Source organism: Rhinatrema bivittatum, chromosome 5 (genome assembly GCF_901001135.1).
Source record: "Rhinatrema bivittatum chromosome 5, aRhiBiv1.1, whole genome shotgun sequence".
In the NCBI taxonomy this organism is placed as follows: Eukaryota; Metazoa; Chordata; class Amphibia; order Gymnophiona; family Rhinatrematidae; genus Rhinatrema; species Rhinatrema bivittatum.
The window spans coordinates 28,572,734-28,590,697 of record NC_042619.1 but is presented as its reverse complement, the minus strand read 5'-3'; the positions used below and the strand labels follow the sequence as shown (position 1 = coordinate 28,590,697).

General features: G+C 42.1%; 1 protein-coding gene across 1 annotated transcript in view; it reads right to left on the bottom strand.

The window, feature by feature from the left end:
* CAPN5 (calpain 5) overlaps nucleotides 1-17,964 on the bottom strand; it is a 193,196-nt gene that overhangs the window by 54,885 nt on the left and 120,347 nt on the right. The gene's annotated exons all lie outside the window — the stretch shown is intronic.

The window sequence follows — 17,964 nt, the reverse complement described above, 5'->3', positions numbered from 1 at the left end:
GTTTTGGATAATTGCTCTGTCATCAATTTTCACTCAAAAAGGGAAGGTTCTTTCCTAAAAGCGCTGGCAGCGAGGAGGAAGGTGCTCTAACCGTGTGCATGTTGACGTTGACTTGTGGCCACATGCCTAAAAACAAAAAAACAAAACTCTAGCTGCTCTCCCAGTCTTTATGGAGATGCAACAATGTCCCTCATCCTGTTAGATCTTTCTCAGCCTGCAATCGTGTGTGTGTAGCTTGAAGGCACGAATGGTTGAACTGCAAACTCCACATCCTATCATTGTCTTATTCCGTTTCCATGCTCCATCCCTCGATAGCCAACAGTGGACCCTAGTTAGCATGTCACTAGCGTGTCTCGTTCCACCTCACGTGGAACGAGACACGCTAGTGACGTGCTAACTATGGCCCATACCACATCTCATTTTATGGCACAGTTTGCTTTTACTCTTGCTCATGGTGCTTCAAATGCACAACAGTAAAAATAAAAAAATAGATTTATGCTTAAACGAAAGAATATCACATTCCAAAAAAAAAAAATGGGTGAGTGGATTTTATATTCTATGAAAAGACCTTTTTGAATCGCATAGCTGTGTTGCTATCACTTGAGTGTACAGATATTCTCTGAACAAATGTTTGTAGCCAGATAGGAATCCATTGATGGTACAGTGAAGTCTTTGTATAAATCAGTATGAAATCATTTTTATTATAAAAGAAATTAAAAAAAAAAAAAGCTACTGCACTCGGAGGGAGCCATTTCCCTCTTGGTCTTGTTCTGCACATGATCAAACTACAAACTTCAATGACTTCTTTGCTCCCTGTGACTTTGAAGAATTGTGCCTATTTAATGAGCGTGCAGAACATTCAGACTATCCCACCAAGTGAGTGCTCGGTCTAGTTGGGGGTTGGTTTACAATACCATCTCTTGCAAGTATTATTTTTTCGATATTAAAATATACATAAGGAAACAGAAATGTAAGAAAATTTAGAGACAGATATTTGGAGTGACAGAACTTTTTTTTTAATTAATATTTTATTAGGATTTCATCAATTTTTACATCAATAAAATACATGAAATAAGGATTCCATAAGTATCAAGAAAAAACAACCAACATAATTATGGATTATCAATCCAAAACCTTTTCTCTAGCCCTCATTAAAAATGGAGAGTGCTACAAAACAAAGAAAAAAGAAAAATCAAATACCAATTTCATACAGAGGGACATATTTCTATTCCTTTCCTTCTGTTCCTCAGCAGTCCTCTAGATCACTCAGTTTTCAACTCTTTATCAAGAAGAAAGGTTTCTAAGTGTGTAGGATCATAGAAGATAAACTTTTTTCCATTTAAAGTAATGCAACACTTGCATGGAAATTTAAGTGACAGAACTTTTAGTGTTGTCAATAAATTTGCCACAGCCAACATGGATACCAGACACATATACATAGACCGCATAGGCTGGGTAATCAAGAATGCTTACAAAAAAAAAAGAAAAAGAAACCAGCCAGGGTGGGGAGGGATAGGGTAGCCTCAAACACAAAAATTAATTGGCACTCGTGGACGTCCAATGAAGAACCCTCTCTTAGTGCCAATCAGATGGTGGGCTGCTTTGAGCCCACCTACCTATGGTGCACTTGTTCCTTCAAAATGCCAGGGCGGAAGTAGATGTTTTCTAGCACATGGCAGCTGAGCACCAGGAGGTAGTAATCTCCCATCACTTTAATACTAAAAGGTCTTTGAGGAGGTAGCTAAAGAAAATTTAAAATCTGTCAACATTCCCATTCAATTCAAGTCTTGGTACCATGCCAAACATTTCATATACCCAGACACAGCTAAGAAGGTAAATTACGATTGTAGGGCCAGGACTGAGTGGATTTATCAGACTCGGAAAGCATGCCAATGTCATCCCATCTATTATTAAAGCTGACAAAAGACTCAACAGTGAAAAGTAGAAAAGCAAGAATGGTTTTGTGACTGCTGAGATTCTGATTCTGTCCACAAAGCGGCCTACAAACAGCAAAGGAATAAGTCGGAAGTCATTCCCAAGATGCCACTTCTGTTCGTATCACCTGTCAGCAAAAGCTGATAGCAAGTTACAACCACCACCCCATAGCCTATACTGGATTCTATGCTTGCAATCTCTCTCTATATTATCTTGTATAAAACAGACAGAACAGCAGACACCACAAGTTTTCAGGAAAAGGATGCATTTTGAATAGCCATTGTGTAACTGTGTGTTTATGCTGGACAATTGCAAAGACCTTTAGGAAACTCTGAGCCTTGAAAGATTTTTCCTCTCTCACCTGTCAAGAGAAGAACCTGGGTCAGAAAATGGTCCCAGCCCTCCCCAGTTAGCCGGCAGGACAGGGGTTAGGTAAGAATTATCCACACATTACATTGCACTCAGACTTCCAAGACCACTGGCCCTTTCTTCCCTGTGCTTACAAATAACCAACCTGCTTCCAGCTGGAAAGAGCTGAGAGGCCTGGCATTACAACAGCTAATGCAATGGCTGAAAGCTGCAGGGCAAAGCACACGCCCCTTCACCGTTTCTGCATCCTCTTCTCAGGAAAAAAAAAAAAAAAAGCAGAAGTCTGTGGGGATTCGCCAGATCATCGCACCTTCTGCATGCGATCCACCAACCTACGTCACACGCTAATTTCTCTTCTGGAAGCTGTCCTCCCCCAATTATAATCCCTGAAAACAGGTGCCCCCCCCCCCCCTCCAGGGAGAGGAAGTGTGATGAAACGGCAAAGGAATAAAGCTCTCCTGTGTTAGAGCTTCCATTCACTTGCATTTTCCAACAAGGTAGGCTGGGAGTGATTATACTAAAAGAGCACATCTGATTTTCTCATGTTCTCGATTTGCTAACCAGACAGCAAATCGATGCATTTGCTAGGAACAATGCATTAATAACAACAATAGTAATACTAATAATTAATAGTGACCGGACGCGAGGCATGCTCAGGAGATCCAGGGATTGATTCCAACTCTGTTCCTGCGCCTCGGAGAGTGGTAGGAGGCTGGGAACGAAGCAGAGGCAGCACACGCGCTACTCCAGGGAGGGGGAAAGCTCTGGCCGTCGTGCCACTCGTGACGTCTGCTAACTCAAACTCGGCACACATCTAGCAGGCTCCAAAATGAGCCGGAGGCCGGGCCTCTCAAGTTAATGATGACCACTCTGATAGCCAGGCTAGGAAAGGCAGGTGGTGGTGGTGGTAAATGTTGGAGCCCGAATGATCCCAGTAATGAGTAGCAGTAAACCTGCCGAGTGATACAATTAAATGAGAAACAAAATGATCAGGGTTTTCAAATAAGGCCGGTTGGGTTTTTTTAGCGGGTGAAGTGGTGGCATCTTCGGCCCAGATGCAGAGTCCCAGTAAGAGGCGGAGACTAACATCTCTGGTCCTAGCCGAGGTCCAGGAAGGAGACCTGTGGCCACATCTTTGGCCTTGGCAGGTGGCGGTGGTTGTGTCTTTGGCCCTGATCAGACCCAGGACGACAGAGGGCTGTAGCAGACGGGGGCAGAGAGGAGGAGAGAGAGTGAAGAGATGAAAGGGAAAGGAGGAGAGAGAGTGGGGAGTTGGAAAACAATAGGAGGGAAAGGAGAGGAAAAGAAAAGTAAGGGAATGGGGACTTACCTGGGTGATATTGGGGATAGAGGAGGAGAGAGGGAGAGCTGTATAAGTGTGGGAAGGGGTGTGCCGTGACAGAGAATAAGCACTCACTCCTCATGCCAACAGTCCTGCTCCCTCTTTAACCCCCCACAAATAAGTTATGGGGGGTGGTAAGGAGTAGTGGGAGGGCATGGCAAGTGCATTGTGTCTCAGGTGAACGAGCCCTGCAGGAATTTTTCAAACCCTGCAAAGTGATACTGATGCCACCGCACTTCTTTAAGGCTTTCGTCTCATGACTCATTGCAAGCACAATGCAAAATCAGCTTGGTTTAGTACGCCCGGCCTCTCGCCTCAGCACCTGTGCTCACTGTAGCAAGCACTGAACGTCACTACTTATTTATAGTCCACTTTTCAACCACTTCAAAGTGCTTTACATTCAGGTACTGAAGGCATGTCGGAGGGCTTACAATCTTAAGTTTTGCACCTTGAGGCAACAGAGAGTAAAGTGAATTGCCCAAGGTCACAAGGAGCAGCGGTGGGATTTGAATCCGTGCAATGGTATGATGGAGAAGGTGCTGAAAGCTTCTAGACCCACATACTGACCTGACTCAAATGTACTGAAGTATTTCTCTCAATTTGTACCTATGAGGTAAAATCTTTAGGTCACAGGTTGCCGTGGTCAGCAATGCTTGCTCCCATTATTATTATTTTTAAATAGATTTGCCTTTTGAAATGACAGCATCCATGCATTCAGCCTCCATCTTCAGAGATTATTCTGCGCCTCTGCTCATATTACAACAGCAGACTTTACCATCCTGATAGCAATCAGTGGGCATTGCCTTCATCCCAACACAAACCAGGTGAAGATCGTAAGATTTACTCAATGCATGGGCACGGTGATGCTTACACTGATGTGACACAATAAATCAGCCTCCTTTGATCACATCAACAAATCACATAGAAACATAGATGCAACGGCAAAAAAGGCCCTAATGGCCCATCCAATCTGCCCAGCAAGCTCCCATAGTTATCACTGACTCAGACCGCCAAGGTCAGGGCTCTTGTTGGTTACTGTTTGAATCCAATTTCCCTTCCCCCGCTGTTGAAGCAGAGAGCAATGTTGGAGCTGCATCAGAAGTGTAGTATCAGGCTTTTTGGTTAAGGGTAGTAACCGCCGCATCAAGCATGTTACCTCCATGCTTATTTTTTTTTCCCAGGCTGGACAGTTCAATGTCCTTATTGGTTGTTGTCTGAATCCAAGTCCTTTTTTCCCCCAGCCATTGAAGCAGAGAGCAATAATGGAGTTGCATCAACAGTATGAAGGCTTATTTGTTAAGGGTAGTATCTGTTACACCAGCAAGTTACCCCGATGCCTCTTACTACATTCTCCTCTCCCTTGCCGTTAGGGATCCAAAGTGTTTATTCCATGTCCTTTTGAAATCTTGCACTGTTTTTGTCTTCACCACCTCCTCCAGAAGGGCATTCCAGGCATCCACTACCCTCTCCATGAAGAAATATTTCCTGACAGTGATTCTGAGTCGTCATCCCTGGAGTTTTGTTTCGTGACCCCCAGTTCTACTGGATTCTTTCCAGCGGAAAAGGTTTGTTGACGACTATGGATCATTAAAACCTTTCAGGTATCTGAAGGTCTGTATCATATCTCCTCTGTTCCTCCTCTCCTCCAGGGTGTACATATTTAGGTCCTTCAACCTCTCCTCATAAGTCATTTGCTGGAGACCTCCCACCATTTTGGTCACCCTTCTCTGGACAGCCTCTAACCTGTCTGTCCCTTTTGAGAAATGGTCTCCAGATCTGAACACAGTACTCCAGGTGAGGCCTCACCAAGGACCTGTACAAAGGAATTATCACTTCCTTTTTCTTACTAGATACTCCTCTCTCTATGCAGCCCAGCATTCTTCTAGCTTTAGCTATCGCCTTGTCACTTTGCTTCACCATCTTTAGATTGCTAGACACTATCACCCCAAGGTATGTCTCCTGTTCCATGCATAGCAATACTTCACCCCCCATCGCATACAGTTCCTTTGGATTACCACATCCCAGATACATGAATCTACCCTTCTTGGCATTAAATCCCAGTTGGTAATATATCACAGAAGGTACATTTAGTTTCCTAATACAATTATTCCTACATCACCCAAAGGAAACACTTATTTGCTTTATCACAAAAACCATTTATTAATACATTATTGTATATAAATAGCACATAGTTTAAAACTACCCCCATATTCCCATTTATAATCTCATTCACACATCCACACCAATCATACCATACTGTATTCTTAAAACCAACAATATCCAGATGTCCAACACCATAGGATCCTATTTGTTTCGCCCACCCAAGGCTTCCTCAGGGACTATATCTCACAACCTTTACATATATTATCCACATTCAGTGCTTCTTATATTGATTACTTCTTCTTTTGCAATATTAGCAGTAACTCAATGTTCTTCAATCATTTGTGCACTTAGATTCCATGTTATTCCATATTCTCCAAATCCCCTAACGCCATTATTGACACGATGGATATATGTTTTTCCTCCAAACCTCCTTGCAAAACCAAAATCTGCCAAAACTATACAAGAGAAAAAAACTGTTCAAATCACAGTCGATAATACACACTACTATTGTGCACAACCCGCTCATACTAACCCACATATTCTTACTCACAACAATTTTACATACAATAAATCTCAACCACACCCGGTCCCGTTCCACCAACAGGATGCTGCGCCATGAATATCACTGTTTCTTCCATTACTCCGAGCACGCACGTTGCTTCTTTAAACGTCTCTATATAAGAATATAATTTTTAAAATTGCTATTACAACTTACAAAACCAAAAACTCATACCCCCTCATTTGAGTTATACATAACAAAATCGCAATAATTACCTATGCATTCAACTTCCTTTAACTTCCAAACATGCATACCTAATATATTGTGACAGGAATTAGTAGATTTATGGTTACAATTGTCTGTTATGGTTCTGACAAGGAGTTATTTCAGGTTTGAAGATAGTGTGTACCACAAGTGAAAGGGATCCCAAAGGGATCACCGATGGCTCCAGCAATAGTGTGCCTATATGTGGGGACATTTGAAGATATATACATATACCCTTCAAGGTTTGCAAATTATATAGTGACATGGAAACTGTTCATTGACATTTTTTATATGGTCGGGTTCCCAACAATTGTTGAAGGAATTTATGATGTGGATTAATACAATTGATAAGAATCTCAAATTTGAGTTGGTGTACAAACATGATATTCCCTTTTTGGATATTATCATTAGTAAAAGGGGAGGGCAATTAAAGACTTTGATTTATAGGAAAGCTATTGACAAAAATAACAACATTGCATGAGAATAGCTTTCACCCCCCCTCCAATTGAAAAATAATATTCCAGTAGCACAGTTTCTACTATTAAGGAGGTTGTGCTCATCAATTGAGGAATATAAAAAGCAGTCTAAAGACATGTGTGTGAGATTTCAACAGAGAGGATATTCCAGTCAGACTGTTCGTAAAGCATATAAAAGAGCATTACATGCAAACCGTGATAATTTGCTTATAACAGGTAATAAATCAAAATTTGATAGGTTAGTGTGTTCTATACCTTTTTCCAGCAACGTACAGAATATCAAGGAGATCATTCGGTGGCATTGGCACATTTTGGGGGGGTGAGCCATTATTTAAAGAACTACCGTTTTTTGCCATACAGAAGGATAGATCATTGAGGGATCTTTTAATTAGATCAGATATTTTGAGGGAGGTTAAGGATGAGAACAATAAGGGGCAGGAACTCTGTGGACAATGTTCAGTTTGTCCACGGGTATTGAGTGATTCAGTATTCAGAAATCCAGGTACGGGTCAGGTTTATAAGTTAAGAGGCAGATATAAGTGTAGGAGTATGCAGATAGTTTATGCCGTAGTTTGCCCGTGTGATTATATTTATATTGGTCATACTAAACGGATGGTGAGTGTATGGATTCATGAACATCTGAATTGTATTAGAACCAGTAAAATGTAGGCTCCGTTGGTGCAACACTGGCTTCCGATGGCTCATACTGAAGAAGATTTTAAATTTTTGGTATTACATCAAGAATATAATGGGCAGGGGGGAGATGTTACAAAAAAAACTCACTTTGAAGGAACAAAGATTCATTTTTGAATGGCAAACTCTTGTCCCTAAGGGATTAAATAGAGAAATTGAAAGGCAGGCATTGCTGTGAATGTGAGGGTAAATTTACAATGAATCTCATATTTTCATTTAGAGACGCAATGTTGGGGGATGAGGTTAATGGAGGAAGAAATAGAGGGGTATTCGTGAATGGTAAATTTTTGACTAAAGGAATTAAAAAAGGAATTGGATGGTAGGCATCTTAGTGTTCGTGATGGTGAGTTATATTAGATGGTATGTCGTGCTGGAAGTTTAGAAATAAAGGGGTTAAAATTTGTAGGAGTGATGCATCTTGGGGATTGTTGCATAAATAAAGGTGGGGTTAAAAATGGGAGGAAGTAGTGTGGAGCACAGGCGCGGCATTTTTGAGATTGTGACAGTATGGAAGGAGCTGCGGAGAGAAGGTAATTGTTGATGAGGCATAGTTTGTGGAAAGCTTTTCTATAAGGAGTTTTGATTATATACAACTCAAATACAAAAATATTTTCTTCCTTATAGTGTAAAATAATGGGGAAGAAATATTAGGGACGCGTGTTTGGAAGTTAAAGGAAGTGGAATGCATAGGTAATTATCGCGATTTTGTTATGTATAACTCAAATGAGGGGGTATGGATTTTTGGTTTTGTAAATTGTAATAGCAATTTTAAAAATTATATTCTTATATAGAGACGTTTAAAGATGCAACGTGTGTGCTCGGAGTAACGAAAGAAGCAGTGATATTCATGGTGCAGCATCCGGTTGGTGGAACGGGACCGGGTGTGGTTGAGAAATTTATTGTATGAAAAATTGGGTATGTAAAATTTTTGTGAGTAAGAATATGTGGGTTAGTATGAGCGGGTTGTGCACAATAGTAGTGTGTATTATCGACTGTGATTTGAACAGTTTTTTTCTCTTGTATAGTTTTGGCAGATTTTGGTTTTGAAAGGAGGTTTGGAGGAAAAACATATATCCATCGTGTCAATAAAGGAGTTAGGGGATTTGGAGAACATGGAACAACATGGAATCTAAGTGCACAAATGATTGAAGAACATCGGGTGACCGCTAATATTGCAAGAGAAGAAGTAATCAATATAAGAAGCACTGAATGTGGACAATATATGTAAAGGTTGTGAGATATAGTCCCTGAGGAAGCCTTGGGTGGGCGAAACAAATAGGATCCTATGGTGTTGGACATCTGGATATTGTTGGTTTTAAGAATACAGTATGGTATGATTGGTGTGAATGAGATTATAAGTGGGAATATGGGGGGTAGTTTTAAACTATGTGCTGTTTATATACAATAATGTATTAATAAATGGTTTATTTGTGATAAAGCAAATAAGTGTTTCCTTTGTGTGATGTAGGATTAAATCCCAGTTGCCATCTCTTCGACCATGCATCAAGCTTCCTTAAATCACATCTCATTCTCTCCATTCCTTCTTCCAGTATGTCCACTCTGTTGCAGATCTTATTATCATCCACAAATAGTCAAACTTTACCTTCTATCCCTTCCGCAATGTCACTCACAAGAATGTTGAACAGAACTGGTCGAAGCACCAATCCCTGCGGCAGTCCACTTAACACCGTTCTCTTCAGAGTAGGTTCCATTTACCATCACATGCTGTCTTCTATCCATCAACCAGTTTGTAATCCACATTACTACCTTGGCGCTCACTCCCAAGCTTCTCATTTTGTACATGAATCTTCTATGTGGGACCGTATTCAAAGGCTTTACTAAAATCAGAGTAAGTCACATTGAGCGCACAGAGCACGGTAGATTGTGAAAAGGTGTGGCTCAGAAGCTGCACTGAAGAAAAAAAAAAGTTTAAAAGTTTCAGGTATAGAGGAAACTGGGAGAGGGCCTGGTTGCAGGGACAGCCAGGAAGTGGTAGGTTTGTACTGGCTAATAGGAGAAGCCTGGCTGGAGATAGATAGGGAATAAAATGTGATTTAGTCAATGCTGATTCTTCTGCAGGCTTTTTTTTTTCAAGGCAAAAAAAAAAGTAAAGATTGAGGAAAACTGGATCAGTAGGGCTGTGCTGAACAGAGTGTGACCTTTGGAAAAGCTGCCAGAGTAGGCTATTAGTGCAGTGAATGGAAACAGGGCACAGCCCTCTGCAGGGAAGATGTGCAGCCACGAGAAAACCTGGAATGCAGCAGTCAGAGCATGACTGAAGGAAGAGAGCCTTACAAGAAGTCAGTGGTCTGGGCTGAGCAAAAATGGAACCAGCAAGCACAGTGGGCCCTCGTCAATTATTTGAAGTGAAGCCTTGTGACCTTGTCAAGAAGTGGCGACAAAGAATGGCCAGGAAGGGGCACTACAGAGTGGCCAACAGGCTACAACACCGATTGACCAGAGAATGGTGCTACAGATGGCACTGAGGAAGACCCTGTAGGGTGCCCAAACACTATCAAGGAGTCCAGAGACAACTCTCGAAAGAAGCCAAATTTGAGGGGGCATGGAAAGGCAAGCTAGAGATGTCATGGAGAGCCCAGAGGGTGGTTCTGCAGAAACCCCAGCAAGCAAAGCTGAGAAGGAGCCAGCGACCAACGTAGGCGAGTGCCCAGAGTGTACAGAAGTGGAACCTGTGGAGAGTCTAGAGAGAGGCATTGCGGAGAACCTGGAGGGAGAGTCCACAGAGAGCCCAGAAAATGGTTCTGTGGAGACTCCAGCAACCAAGGATATAGAGGAGCCAAGGAGAGCGCTACATCAGATACCAGGAAGCAGGTGTAGCTGGTTATTGAGGAGCCAGCACTGGTAGTTCCCCAGTTGGTCCATAAAAAGCTCCTTCAGGATGGAATTCTAACCCAGAGCCAGCAAAGGTCATAAAGGACTGGAGATGTGCACTGTGTGAACGGCATACTTGATGGTGGTCATGATGCTGCTGAGGGTAACACTAAGAGATGAGGGTGAGCATGTCACTAGGACCCCGTTCCCAAGTGTAGCTGGTGGGAAGTCAGAGGAAGGGGAATGGGAGGTCTTGGACCCTCCAGGATGGGATCCAGAGGGAGTAGGGATGCTTGGCCCAATGGGCCCAAGCTGAGGGGAGGTGTATGTAAGGCAATGCCCCTAGTGTTCCCCTATTTTCTGTGCAGAACCAGGCTAGATGCCTAATCCACCTTAAATTCCTTAAGGAGAGTATGCTCTATGGGTGGGATTCTGAGGGGCAGGTGGAGACTGGGGAATAACAGCTGGGATCCAAATGGGAATAACTAGACCAGGCCCAGGTCTCCAGAAGGAATTCAGCTCCTATACAATAATGCTGTCCAAACACCGAGCTGAGATGAAGCTGAACTGTGAGTAATTAAGTACTCTGTTCTGAAGGGAAGGCAGTCTACTGTCGTGTGATTGTGAAGCTGTAATAAAGATAAGTGTTTTAAGCAAAGCTGGAATCAGACTAGTTTGTCTCCAGGCCTATGGGAATCACTGCTCATTCCCACAGCTGGCACCAATACATAAATAATGAATTTCAATAAAAATAAATCACTTCAGTTATCCAACAGCAAGGATACAGCAGATCCCACACTCCATGTACTTTTAAAACTTAAAAATTAACTAACCAGTGTGGTGGAAAAGGGATTTTACATGCATTGTGACATTGTTTTGTCTGTTACTGTTTTCCCCAGAGAGCTCATTTCCCCTATGTTGGCCTGCAGGCAGTGTTTGACCTCTGTAGTTCAAACAGAGGCTTGGAATGTTGGCTTGACCCAGAATGAGGCTTGGATAGCCTGCATATCCCAGAATCCTTGAGGAAGCTATAAGACTAATATCCTGTAGTGCCATTGGCCAAAATACTTTTTCTAGTCAGGTGGTCATTGTCCGAGAGCTAATGCTAGTACTTTGTGCCTGCCATGACTGGTCCTTCAGAGATTTAGCCCTGAAATTCCTAGAATTCTCTAGTATTGGCTAGGAGTACAGAGGAAGCAGATCTCTGCATTGAGATCCTGCTCCAACTCCGGTGGACAGCACATTTCCTGTTGCTCCCCTGGCACTGATAAATAGAAGTGTTTAGCTAGCTTTTATTGTTTAATCTTTTTTTATTTTACTTGTTAGAACATAAAAACATAATTGCCATACTCTGTCAGATCAAGGGTCCATCAAGCCCAGCATCCTGTTTCCAACAGTGGCCAATCCAGGCTACAAATACCTGGCAAGTACCCAAACACTAAGTAGATCCCATGCTATTGATGCCAATAATAGCAGTGGTTATTCTCTAAGTCAACTTGATTAATAGCAGTTAATGGACTTCTCCAAAGAACTTCTCCAAATCTTTTTTTAAACCCAACTGCACTAACCAAATCCTCTGGCAACAAATTCCAGAGTTTAATTGTGCATTGTGTGAAAAAGTTTCTACAATTAGTTTTAAATGTGCCCCATGCTAACTTCATGGAGTGTCCCCAGTCCTTCTATTATCTAAAAGAGTAAACAGCGGATTCACGTCTACCCATTCTAGACCTCTCATGATCTTAAACACCTCTATCATATCCCCCCTCAGCCGTCTCTTCTCCAAGCTAAACAGCCCTAACCTCTTCAGCCTTTCCTCATAGGGGAGCTGTTCCATCCCCCTTTATCATTTCAATCACCCTTCTCTGACCCTTCTCTATTGCAACTATATCTTTTTGAGATGCGGCGACCAGAATTGTACGTATGACTCAAGGTGTGGTCTCACCATAGAGCGATACAGAGGCATTATGACATTTTCCATTTTATTCACCATTCTCTTCCTAATAATTCTTAACAGTGTTTGCTTTTTTGACTGCCACTGCACACTAAGCAGACAATTTCAATGTATTACCCACTAAGATGCCTAGATCATTTTCCTGCGTGGTAGCTCCTAATATGGAACCTAACTGTGTAACTACAGCATGGATTATTTTTCCCTATATGCATCATCTTGCAATTGTCCACATTAAATTTCATCTGCCATTTGTATGCTCAATCTTCCAATCTCACAAGGTCCTCCTGCAATTTATCACAAACTGCTTGTGATTTAACTACACTGAATAATTTTGTATCATCTGCAAATGTGATTATCTCACTCACTGTATTCCTTTCCGGATCATTTATAAATTTATTGAAAAGGACCAGTGCAAGTACAGATCCCTGAGACACTCCACTGTTAACCCTTTTCCACTGAGAAAATTGACCATTTAATCCTACTCTGTTTCTCAGTTTATAATCTACAAAAGGACATCTCCTATCCCATTACTTTTTAGTTTTCTTAGAAGCCTCTCATGAGGGACTTTGTCAAACGCCTTCTGAACATCCAAATACACTATATCTACAGGTTCACCTTTATCCACATGTGAATTAACCCCTTCAAAAAAATGTATATTTGTGAGGCAAGACTTCCCTTGAGTAAATCCATGTTGACTGTGTTCCAATAAACCATGTCTTTCTAAATGCTCTGTGATTTTGATCTTTAGAATAGTTTCCACTAATTTTCCCAGCACTGAAGTCAGGCTCACTGGTGTATAGTTTCCCAGATTGCCCCAGAGTCCTTTTTAAATATTGGGGTTACATTGTACCTGAAGACTGGAGGGTGGCCAATGGATGATTTTAATGATAGTTTAAAAATTTTAACTAATAGATCTGAAATTTCATTTTTGAGTTCCTTCAGAACCCTGGGGTGCATACCATCTATTCCAGGTGATTTGCTACTCTTTAGTTTGTCAATCTGGTCTACTACATCTTCCAGGTTCACAGTGGTTTGGTTCAGTTCATCTGACTCATTACCCTTGAAAACCATCTCCGGAACTGGTATCTCCCCAACATCCTCATTAGTAAACACAGAAGCAAAAATTCATTTAGTCTTTCTGCAATGGCCTTATCTTTCTTAAGAGCCCCTTTAACCCCTTGGTCATCTAACGATCCAACTGACTCCCTCACAGATTTTTTGCTTTGGCTATATTTTAAAAAAAATTTATTCTGAGTTTTTACCTCTACTGCCAACTTAATTTCAAATTCTCTCTTAGCCTCTCTTATCAATGTTTTACACTTAATTTGATAATGCTTATGCTTTTTTCTATTTTCTTCAGATGGGTCTTATTCCAATTTTTGAAGGATTTTTTTTTTTTTTGCTATAATAGCCTCTTTCATCTCACCTTTTAACCATGTCTGTAATCGTTTTGCCCTCCTCCTACCTTTCTTAATGTGGGGAATACACCCGGACTGCACTTCTAAGATTGTATTTTTAAACAATGTCCATGCCTGTTGTACACCTAACATTTGCACTGCACCTTTCAGTTTTTTTCTATCTTCCTCATTTTGTCAAAGTTTCCCTTTTGAAAATTTAGTGTTAGAACTGTGGATTTACATATTGTCCTCCTTCCAGTCATTAGTTCAGATTTGATCATGTTATGATCACTATTGCTAAGTGACCTCACCACAGTTACTTCTCTAACCAAATTCTGCGTTCCACCATCAATTAATTCTAAAATAGCTCCCTCTCTCATTGGTTCCTGAACCAATTGCTCCATGAAGCAGTCGTTTATTCCATCCAGGAATTTTATGTCTCTAGGATATCCTAAAGTTAGTTACATTTACTCAGTCAATATTGAGGTAATTGAAATTTCCCATTATTTCTGCACTGCCAAATTGGTTAGCTTCCCTGATCTCTCTTAGCATTTCATCTTTGTCTGATCATTTTGGCCAGGTGGATGGTACTATACTCCTATCACTATACTCTTACCCAACACACATGGGATTTCTACCCCTATAGATTCTACTGAGCATTTAGTCTCTTGTATGATCTTTATCCTCCTGGTCATAAATTGCTACACCCCTACCAAGTTGATCTTCCCTATGATTGAGATTGAGATATAATTTGTACCCTGATATAACACTGTCCCACTGGTTCTCCTCCTTCCACCAGATCTCTGAGATGCCAATTATGTCTCTCATATCATTCACTGCTATACATTTTAACTCTCCTATTTTACTTAGAGTTTTGGCATTGGCATACAGACATTTCAAAGTGTGGTTTTTGTTTGCATTAACAACCTGCTTTTCTGTTGATAAGGATAATTTGGAATTCTTTAGCTTAGGTGATTCTTTACTTATAGGCATATGGGCTATTTTTGCTTTTATTGGAACCTCTCTGTTGGGTGCCCTAACTCTGTTTGATTAGTATCCTTCAAAGATACATTTCTCGAACCATGCACCTCCAAGTGACAGTCTGCTTTCCCCCTTGTTCTAGTTTAAAAGCTGCTCTGTCTCCTTTTTGAAAGTTAACTGGTTGCAATTACATCTTTTTCTGTTCACTGTTCCCACTTTGTTAATAAACTCTATAGTTTGTTAGCTCTGCCTGTCTTGGACTGATTAATGATCCAGATATTGTATTTTGGTCTGAGGGTGAATTTCTAAGAAACATGTGAACTTTGGGTTATGTGGTGTCCCAATGTCCCTAGAAACCACAAGGCAGACAGTTTGCAGGCAGGGTACTTGCCCAAAGGCAAACAGGACCTAGCTGGTGGGTGGGAGGTTGCCAGCGTAGGAGTGCGTGTGCAGGTGGGGTTTGCGCAGCGCTTGGCAAAATCCTCCAAGTAGCCACAGCGTTGGCGCTGAGTAGATGTTAGGGTGATGCTGATGCGTTATGCAATAAACAGCAAGAACATAAAAGCTGACGTCCAGTCATCCAGTGGTTCGTACCCTCCAGCGCTTCATGGTACTCCTGGATTTGAAGATTTTGCTCCGGAGGTTCGCCAGGGCTAGGAGCTGTACTGGAATGAAAGGGAGAGGTCTGTGCCTATCTCATTCACCAGAAGGTTTCTGCAATAATCTGCACACAAGAGGATTTAACAAACACCGGAGACCCTAAAACTGGCAATGCTAAGCAATATAAAATTCACATTTCTAATTTGGTAGTGAGGAGGTGGCCTGCTGTATGCTGCATTTACCTCCATGAGCTTAGATACAGATTCTGATACTTTGTCATCCTGGTGTAGTGTCCTAGTGACTGGCATAAGCGTGCATGTCTAGAATAAATAAAAGGGTCCCAGTGTCTAATTACCGGAAAACAAACAAAAATAAAAAGACAAAAAACGATGCAAGGCAGAGGGCAGTTTAGGGAGCTTAGGACCCCCCCCTGGGATAGGAGGGCTTGGAAAATGATGGCTTAAGCATAAACACAACAAAAGAATCCCCAGGAGTGTTAGCGCTCCGCAATTAGATAGGAAATAATGAGCTCTCTAATGGATGCCCAACCCTCCGGTCTCAGAGGGCAGCGGGAGGAAGAACCAGGCTTGCAGCAAAACAATTTCCAAAATAGTTCCGTTTCATTAAGGGGAAAAAAAAAAAAAAAAAGAGGCGAAAACAGACTTAAATCATGTTGACAAAACAAGATCTTGGCAAGAGGAGGCTTTTTAAAATAAACCAGATTGCGTGGGTGAAGGGAATCCAGATCTTCGTCTGGTATTCACCCCTGCATGCTTCTCACCTATAGAATGAACTGCAGCCTTATGTGCTGTGCACCCCGCACGAGGACCAGAGACTGGTGGTCTCTTCAACCTCACTCACTCACCTTTCCTGAGTTTATCATCTCCCCGGCTGATTGGCTGCTTTTTCTTTTAACTGTATCTGACAAGGCAAAGCTAACAGGCTAGGCTGAAAGTTGCCAGAAACAAAACAGGCTCAAGCAACCAATGCGGACAGAATGCTGGCCTTGTTTACGCACCAATTATGGTCCTGCACACACGCTAAAGGACAGCAGAGCTTTAAAAGCTATTTTCTTCACAAGGTTGAAGCTTAATTTTGAGTGCTACGTATATGGCTGCCTCCAGATCCCACGTGGGGCCTTACTGGGGAACCAATGTGGCAGCGCACGGCTCCAGGGCTTGGAAGGAACAGAGAGAGATTTGGTGCGTGCCAGGCGCTAGATCGCATGAGATGACAATTAATCTAAGAGCTGCTTTCTCCTTATTGAGGGTGTCCTGCACTTTTGGGGAGCTCATCCACCTCACCCACATTCTCTGCCTGCCAAGTTTGCCCTGGCTCTTCAAACCGAGTTAGCAAAGCAAAGAACAGCGACAGGCACTGGGCTCATCATCCTGAGCTGAATGGTCGGCGGTAATTCTGCGGCCCGCTTTTTCTTTCTTAATCTCATCAAACCTCAAGCTGCAAGAGCCAGTCGGGAAGGCTGCACAGCGTAGCGGAATTAAAAGAGGCAAGAGTCCTACGAAACGAGAAGTCTGAATGACGAGATGAACCGCCCCTACTGAAGTTACCGCTCAGCGGAACTTTATCATGGAGCACAGCCTTGTGGTGCAACACTGGCAGAGTTAACGGGAAAATCCAGGATGCACACACGTCAACCGTGCCAACAGACTTCACGTCTTTTTGGGCTCCAAGACACCAGCACAGCTGCGCCTTTCCCAAAGGTCCATTTCTCAGAAATTAGAGCACATCAACGATCTGCTATATGCCACAGAACGCAGCACCAATCATGAGGACCAAGGGAGGTCAGTGCTGTTCTGTTTCAAATCGGAGAACTAGAAACAGCAGAGCAACGTCAAAAGAATTAGAATTCACACCCAGGGAGGAAAGAGCCCCACCAATATTACCACTGCAAACCTTCTTTATTAAAACCGGAGACTGCAAATGTTAATAGTCAGAATTATTAATTCAAGCACAAATGAGTAACACAACCAAGTCTACAGAAGAGCAGCTATGCAAGGCAGAGGGAGTCACATGGATGAGATCGGGGTTGGCTTCAAATAATTCAGCACTCTGCAGCCCACCTATTGACAGGGGCTCACATTAGAGAGCATATTATGCCTGGCCTTAAGTCGCTGCCTTGGTCGATTTGCTTTACAGTGTTTCTTCACCTAGACTGAGTCCACCTTACGGATTCATACCCCTTTGCGCTTTTTATATTCCTCCAGACAGTATCTATTAGATGTCCCTTCTCCTGGATTGGCACGCCTATCCGAGATGAGAGAGAGCTTCTTTTCTATTTATGGCACTCTCTACCCAGCCACATCCACCTTACCCAAGATAGCAAGGTGTTTTTAAAAAACTTTCTTAATTTGTTCGGCATAGCTTGGACACAGATTGGTATCTTCTGATGATGCCTCCTTATGATATACTGTTTAACAGTGATGTCTCCAATGATTGCTCCTCTTGTTGATCTTGTAGCATGATGATATTGTCGACCTCAATTGTTTTGTCATTTTTATGAA